Source organism: Hyaena hyaena, unplaced genomic scaffold (assembly GCF_003009895.1).
Source record: "Hyaena hyaena isolate Hyena2069 unplaced genomic scaffold, ASM300989v1 scaffold_1496, whole genome shotgun sequence".
NCBI classification, from domain to species: domain Eukaryota; kingdom Metazoa; phylum Chordata; class Mammalia; order Carnivora; family Hyaenidae; genus Hyaena; species Hyaena hyaena.
The window spans coordinates 44,057-53,177 of NW_024082127.1; positions in this window are offsets into that span (position 1 = coordinate 44,057).

The window sequence follows — 9,121 nt, forward strand, 5'->3', positions numbered from 1 at the left end:
GTCCATATCTAACTTCAAGAAGGTATAAAAATGCAGTCCTACCATGTGCTCTGTGGAAAAGCCAAAACTATTTTTTTCAAGGACTCCAGTGATCACACCTCACTCCTGCCTATATTTTCCTTTTGTTTAATCCCTCTCTGCCTCTATTTAATCATTAACCTATTTTACCATCTTTAAAAGTTTTTTTTAAATCTTTAATGTATTATTTTCAGACACTTTCCAATTAGGATTTAATCCTTTCCAGAATGAGGCTTAGAGAAAAAAAAATGTATATTTTAAAAGACACATCAAACATATCACTTAGATATTGATCTAGTTTTTCTATGCATTAAAAATGATCAAAAATATTTATTTATTTTTCTTCCGTATACATTTCATTTCAAATACTTTTTTTCCCAAGTCCAGTCTTGAGCAGAAAATATAAGAGGTTCTTTTTCTCTTAGGAATCAACCTTCCTTATGAGTAAATGTCAAGCAGCAATGTTGGTACAGGGTATTACCATTGCAGTAGGCCTTGCTCACATAATTTGACAATCTTTTTCATACATACTAAGACATGTTAACTAGAAACATTTTATTTATTTAGTTTGCTGAATATGGTTAAAACAAATTTAGATATAGGTTTATAAAAGTAATAATATGATGGTTTGCATTTATGTTAATAATAAATACATTGCTCAGAGGGAAAAAGAACAGGCACCCTCTTTTTATTTTTGCTTTGTTGTGTTTTACTGTTCACTTGGAATCCATTTTATTTGTCTTTACTAAAAGAATTCAAATGAAATTTTTAAATCGCAGCCGTCTAGCTGTCTCTCTTAAAAAGCTAGCTTTATTCCATGCCTAGATGCATAAAGAACTTGAGGTGATAAAAATCTGGAGCACTTACTATGATGGGTATGAGTAGATGATCCCATTTTAGCTTCAGACATATGAGGTGTGACCACTAGTCAATGTTGGAATCACACCTCAAACCAGTGTTATGACTCTTGCCTCTTCCCAAATTTGTACCATTTTCCCTCACCTGTTTCCAATGCATATGTTAATTCATTGGCTGCATACCACTGGAGTAATATCATAATGCATTTTTGTATTTCTGGACAAAACATTTCTAAGCATAATAAAGGAAAGAAAGTGACAGCTAGGTACAGGAAAGAACCATACAAGTTGCCATCACTATCCATAGCTTAAGATTTAAATGATAAGATAGAAATTTTCATTCTGCAGAAGTTTTATAATATCATTACAGCTATAAGCTACCAGGATGATTTCAAGGACTGTAGTTATCATTCAAAGGATAAACACACACAAGATAGGGTTGAATGTATATGCTGACAATTATAAAAAAAACATTAAAAGTGTGTGTTGAGTCGGGATGGAGCTGAGGAGTTAGAAATAAGCAATCAAGGAACCAATGCTTTATGTTGACAGTTGGCAACACTTTGAAGTTTAAAAACAAAACACATTTTGCCAGAACATACAAACGCATGTAAGGACTGCTATTTACCAATCAGTTGATTAAACAATAAGCACATGAAGACAAGTGACGGAGAAAGGCAAGCTCCCAAACTCTAACAAGGCTCTCACACATGAAAGGTAAAACATTCCACATGAAGTCATATTTTAATTTTTATCTGTAGTTTTGTTCTCTTGGGCACTCTTTGAAAATTGCATACGGATTTTTAGGTCAACCATTATTTGATATAGTTATGTTCAGCTGGATCACAGTGAAACATAAATGAAAATGGTTGTTGGGATTTCACAGGCAAACGCAGGGTCCTAAGGGAGGCAGCTGTGTACCAGGAACTTTATATTCCTAAGAAGATGGAACTCCTCTTGCTCCATATAAGTGTCCAAGTAGTGTGCACAAAAGAAACCAAAAAGAAAGCACATTAAGTTTAAATATTTTGAATATTTTATTTTTGGTTGATGATCTCAAGCATCTGAGTAATTCTGTATCCTGTTTCATCACTGAATTAAATAAATCTTCAAAGGAACAAATTATTTGCAAAATCATGCTTTATTTTAATCTTATGGCTTTTATACCATCCTACCTACCTAGGTGTGTGAACTAGGCTCATATGAGAACTCCAATGCAAGTAATTATTTAAATAACATATAAACTATTCGTTATTGTCCTCGTGGCTAATATGCATAACATTCCTTCATAAGCTGAGTATGCTTCTGCTTGTCTTTTAGATTCACACATACTTAATTTCTAGCAAAGATTTTTTTTCACACATATGGCAATCTGTCCACTTTAGTTAGGGCTTTCCAAGCTTCCAGAAAAGTTTTAATAATGGCATTTTAAAATTAACATTTCTACCCCACACACTGTATTTCTCCAATAACTTCCCAGGTGCTTACATTGTATACTATCAGACTTTTAAACACTGAGTGGTAACAAAGACTCTGATATCTACTAGGAAAACAGAAAAGGTGTTCTGTTCAGTTTACTCCACTCTGACCAAAAAAAAAAAAAAAAAAAGGACTTCATGGACTAATAACCTCTCATCTTTCAATTGCACACTGGTTTACATAGTTATAAAATATAAAGCTGTCCCTAGTTTATAGAAGTAAATCTGTTGGAAATTAAAATGCTGAATTATTCCACAGTACACAACTATCTCTTTTGAGCCAAGGTCTGCATATGATCTATCCTATAGGTGTCTCTTCATCAGGACTGGTATAGTTCCAACAAATCTTCATGGATGGTAATGGTGACAATTCATAGTCATACTGTGTTTCTCTCATTCCAACCTAAATCAGAAGGTGGTGAAAAGAAATTCCTTTGTTTCTCTCCAGATTGTTCCAGGTATGAAAGGTGAAACTGGTGGGTATTTGCTCAGGCCCACCCCAAAGGACATGGCAACATCTACCAAAAGTACATCTTAATACTATTATATGATTCCATCTAGGAAATGTTCACAGGCGGTCAAAGGAAAATCATATTGTAATGACGTATACATAGATGTTAAAACTCTTAAAAACAAAATGATTTTTATAAGAGCCACTATCAGCGTTGGGATCCTGGAGACTTTTGAGATTCTTTTAATATATATTTTTAACATCAGCAGTGGTTAGATAGGTATTTCCTCTATAGTTATCTTTCAAGTATACATATGTTTCATGCAATATTCAATTTCTATGTTCTATGTTACTGTAAAAAATAACAATGTGGAGATAAAAAAATATATTAAACGTCACTTCTTTCCCAAACCCTATTTGCCAGAAAGATTAGCCAGTTCTTTTAATGTGTACCCATAATCTTTGTCCATGCCCCCACCACAAAACCCTCACCTTGTAATTTATTCTGTTTCTCCACTAGACTGTAAGCTTCCTCTAGGAAACAATTATATTTTGGCACCTTTGTAACTGTGCAAGCTAAGGTAGAGAACAGCATTCAGTTTAAAAGAAACACTGTGATCAAGGTTTAGTGGAAATATTATAGAGTCAGTACTTCCCACCACCCCTACTCCAATTTACAACAAATACCTTGCAGCTTTTGGCAAGTTATTTATTGCCTATGAACATTAATTTTCTCAAAAAAAAAATGTAATATATTTTTACCATATGGAATCTAGCCATTTCAAATGAAAATACATATAAATAAGATGACTATATATTGTTCACAGCAGGACACTTTTAAGAGTAAAATGAGACATTTTTCTAAAAATTTAAATTTTATGTTTTTGAAATATTGATTCACAATGTACTTACTACATTGTTGGTGTTACAAAATAGTCCTATTTTCAACTAATTCCAAATTAAAGTTGCATGCATATATGCACACTAAAGTAAAAATTTTAAAACCTATTTTTATTTTGTTTAATACAAAATAGAAGAAAAAGTTGTCCCTTAAATATATTTATGTATTTTAATAAGTATCTTAGCCACCTGTCATTAATACTTTCACCAGCACTGTTTTGAAGAATGTATTACTTCCAGGCAACAATATACAATGGGGAAAAGATAGTCCCTTTAATCAATGGTGTTGGGAAAACTGGACAGCTATATACAAAAGAATGAAACTGGACCACTTTCTTACACCGTACACAAAAATAAACTCAAAATGGATGAAAGACATAATGTGAGACATGAAACCGTAAAACTCCCAGAAGAAAACATAGGCAGTAATTTATTTGACAGAGGCCTTAGCAACATTTTTCTAGGTATGTCTCCTCAGCCAAGGGAAATGAAAGCAAAAATAAACTATTGGGACTATACCAAATAAAAAGCTTTTGCACAGAAAGTAGCCATAAACAAAACAAAAAGACAATCTACTGAATGGGAGAAGACATTTGCAAATGAAATGTCCAATAAAGGGTTAATATACAAAATATATAAAGAATTTAACACACACACACAAAAAGCAACAACTACTACAATATTAAACCATGACCAAATGTTCTGATTGAAAAATGTGCAGAGGACCTGAACAGACATTTTTCCAAAGACACACAGATAACCAACAGATCCATGAAAAGAAGCTCAACATCACTAATCATCCGGAAAATGCAAATCAAGACTACAATGAGATAACACCTTACACCTGTCAGAATGGCTAGAATCAAGAAGAAACAAAAAGTATTGGCACGGATATTGAGAAAAATTAATGCTCATGCACTACTGATGGGAGTGTAATCGATACAACCACTGTGAACAGTATGGAGTTTCCTCAAAAAATTAAAAACAGAAATACCATATGATCCAGTAAATTCACCAGTGAGTATTCACCAAAGGAAAATGAAAACACAAATTCAAAAAGATACTTGTGCCCTTAGGTTTCTTGTAGCATTATTTAAAATAGTCAAAATATGAAAGCAACTCAAGTGTCCATTGATAGATGAATGGTAAAGAAGATGTGGTGTACACACACACACACACACACACACACACACACACACACACACAAATATGGAATACTACTCACCCATGAAAAGGGGTGAGCTCTTGCCATTTGCAACAACATGGATGGACCTAGAGAGTATTATGTTAAGTGAAATTGCATCAGACAGAGAAAGACAAATACTATGTGATTTCACTTATATGTAGAATCTAAAAAAATACAACCAAATAAAGAAACAAAAGGCAGAAACAGACTCATAAATACAGAGAACTATCGGTTGCCAAAGAAATAAAGGTTGGGCAAAATAGGTGAAAGAGAGCAGGGAATACAGGGTCCTAGTTATGGAAAGAAAAAAAAGTCACAGGGAGAAAAGGCATGGCATATGAAATGCAGTTGATGATACTGTAGCAGCCTCATATTTTTAACAGATGATAGCTACACTTATGGTAAGAATCACATAATATATAGATTTATTGAATCATTATGTATCAATTATACTTCAATTTTTTAAATGCATTACTTCCTTTTGAAATGACATTTTTATCAAATGATGTTAATGTATTTTCATATAACATCTTTTAATTTTTTAATTTTATTTTTGAGAGAGAGAGAGAAACAGAACATGAGCAAGGAAAGGGCAGAGAGACAGGGAGACACAGAGTCTGAAGCAGGCTCCAGGCTTTGAGTTGTCAGCACAGAGCCTAAGCAGGGCTTGAACTCATGAATTGTGAGATCATGACTTGAACCAAAGTCAGCACCTAACCAACTGAGCCACCCATGTGCCCCTCATATATATAACATCAATTGAGCATTTAATATTTTATCTTCATGTGCTAATATCAATTGTACATCTCAATACAGATACACACACACACACACACACACACCATATGTAACCTCCTCATCAAGATACAGAATATTCCCATCACCCACTGTCTGTTTCTACTCAACTGACCGTTCAACCCAGATGCAGATACTATTCTATTTAAATCGCCATAAATAAGTGCTATCTGTTCTTGAGCTTCCTAAGCTTCCTAACAAGGGAATCATACTCTTTTCTGTATTTTTTTATGTTTGGTTCCCTTCATTCCGTTTTTGTGTGTGTGACATTCATTCATATCATTATTGATACCATTCACTCATCTTTTTTTTAATTGCAGGAAGGAATTTCTATGTATGATGGATCACAGTTTTCTTTTTACCCATTTTCTTGTTGACTGACATTTGTTTGCAGTTTCAGCCTTTAAGAATAAAGCTGCTGTAAATGTTATTTTGAAAGTCTTTTAAGGAATATACTACATTCATTTATTTCTCTGAGATATATACTTAGAGTAGAATTACTTGGTCAGGGGTCAAGTGTGTAACATTATTAGAAACTGCAAACAAATTTTTGCAATGTGATGGAATCATTTCATACTCCACAAACAGTATCTGAGAGTGCCTGCTGTGCCACAGTTTTGAAACTATGCTTACCAAAATCATATTTTGTCTAAATGTTTGTATAATATTTATACATTTGACAACTAGAGTCTTTTCCTGACTGGTAGAACATTACAACTTATTTGACAATAATTATGAATTATGTGTACACTGAAACCAATTCCAAGTTTTCCAATTGAGTAAAGAACATGATTATTTTACTACAGCGCCATGCTCTCCTACCTGGGTACCTGCACGATCACTGCAAACACATGTCACATATCCTAATGTGAAATCTTTAACTAGATTTATGATAGCACATATAATAATGTCAGATATTTTACAAAAGTAAAGGCTTGAGTCTATGATTTTAATGGGAAATCTTTAAGTATTGTTTGAATTAATGATCTGATTTCTATTGGAAGCATCTAATGATGCAGCTGTAAAACTTTGCAAGTTCTTCTGTTAATGAGTTCACAACTGTTGCATCAATTTCTGTATATCCACACATAAAATCTTTAAATAGAAAATGAGTAAAATACATTAAAAAATAGTTATTTGATCTACACCAAAAGTCATGCAGACAGAATGCTCCTTAAATATACCTTCTGAAGCAAGCCCTGTTAAATTGTTGCTATGGTCTCTAAATTATTACCAACATTTAAAGTACTAGCTCCTGTCTCTTAGGAAGCATCTAGATTTTGTCATTGCAGCCCGTATACTGGTAAATTAGCATCAACAAATATTTTGTCAAGTTATACAAATCATTATCAACTTCCTTAAAAAACTGAATTTCATTAGTGAGTTTTTCATTACATAGATATTTAGATTTTGAGTGTCTTATTGTGGAAAAGATTTATTGCAAAATTAAAACGTGTTACTAAGTAATAAATACACACATATATATATTAAAAAGGGGAATGGGGAAGACTGGTCAATTTACATATATTTATGTGTTAAAGTAAGAAATCTGTTTATTGCCTGTGCATCTCACATTCTAGCAGTTGAAACTAGGACAGAAACTCAAAGAACAGTATGGTAGTTACCAAGCCTATTCTTTTTAATGTTTGTGTATTTTTCAGAGAGAGAGTGTGAACTAGAACGTGTACGTGTGGGGAAGAGGCAGAGAGAGAGACAGAATATCTTAATTGGGCTCTGCGCTGACAGCGGAGAGCCTGATGTGGGGCTTGAATTCACAAACCATGAGACCATAACCTGAGCTAAGGTCAGACACTTAGCTAACTAAGCCACTCAGGCACCCCTACCAACCCCCGCCAAGCCTATTTTAATAGAAATTAATATTTTGTTAAGACTGAAAAATCTAGGACAAATGATAAAATAAATACCAGGATAAAATAATTAGCAACAATATGGATTACCAGAGAAGACCCAGTTGTAAAGTTACCATATGTATGTATGTGTATGTATATATGTGTGTATATGTATATTCATGTGTGTGTACATATATACATATACATACATATACACATATATACTACCATAGGTTTACCTAATACAATATATAACCATATGATGATAGCAAGAATGCTCAAAATATTCTTTGTGAGCTCAACAACAGAACTGCTCAACCCCCATTTACCACACATAGTTCTTGTATACTTAACCTGTAATTTCCCACACTTCCCATCACTATGATTACTGGCACACTAACACCATCATAATTTTTTAGTCAATAGCACATCCCCATATTCTCAGGTAATGCCTTTATACCATATTATTTAGAAATTAAATACTGAGTGTCTTGGCAGCCCAGGCCTTTATCCTGGATCCTTGGTTAGTAGAGTGGCTAGCTTTTCCTCCTCAGCCATCTGGGTGCGACCATTTACCCCCTTGCTCATGCTCTTTATCTTCACCTATATCCTCCATATGATCCCAGCCTGAAGACTAGAGAGCCATTTTAATGACCACAACAGCCTTGCCATTGCTTTGATCCAGACAGCGTAGCCCTGTGCTGGTGGGGAATTGAGGAGTGTGACAGTATCCACGTGTCACTTTCTCACCTTGGGTTACACTGGACTAAAAGGTGACCACGACAGTCTGGTTTCCAGTCTTTTTACAAGAGCACAAATCCCAAGCTACCTTGACCAGTCTTACTCCCTCTTCTCTTCAACCCACCTATGGGGGGGCTTCTCTGGAGCTGCCTGTCTTCCTCTAACCCACCAACAGGTATACATGTTTTTGTAGATATTAGACAAATTTCCTAGCCTCAATCACTGTGAAGGGGAAGGGACATTCGTTCTTTTCTCTTTATTTGCTTTTATTTACCCAACACCACATCTTGTTGATTGTAAATGCTTTTTTTTTTTTTTTTTTTTTGATAGCAAAGGTTCCCTCCCATACTTTATGGATTCCTGCAGCCACAAGGAACTCCAGGTTCTCTGTATTTGGAGGTGTGCGAAAGTAATGTATATAAGAGCAAGTCCTGCTTAGCCGTCAATATAGGACATTTTTGGTGATGTGCTAAAAAGAAACAGTACAATAGGGTTTATTTTTGTGGTCTAAGGAGGAAGGAATCTACATGGCAGCATTGGGTGAGATAACTGGATTTCTGGCATTTTTCCATCAGGAGTGCCTGTCAGGCAGTGGGGTCCTCAGTTGTTTCCTTCCTAATAAAATAAAAACAAGTCACCAAACAAAGAAAACACACCTCTCACAACTATGGAGAATCAGAAAATGTTAGCTATATCTAGCCATGTGTAGCTGAGAGCACTTAATTTTATCAATAAATATTCAGTGTTTCCTTTGAAATATGTCAGTTACTTTGACTCTATAAAGGGCTTTGGAAAGGGGGGCAGTGAGTCTAGTCAACTCCTACATTTAACTACACATTAACAAC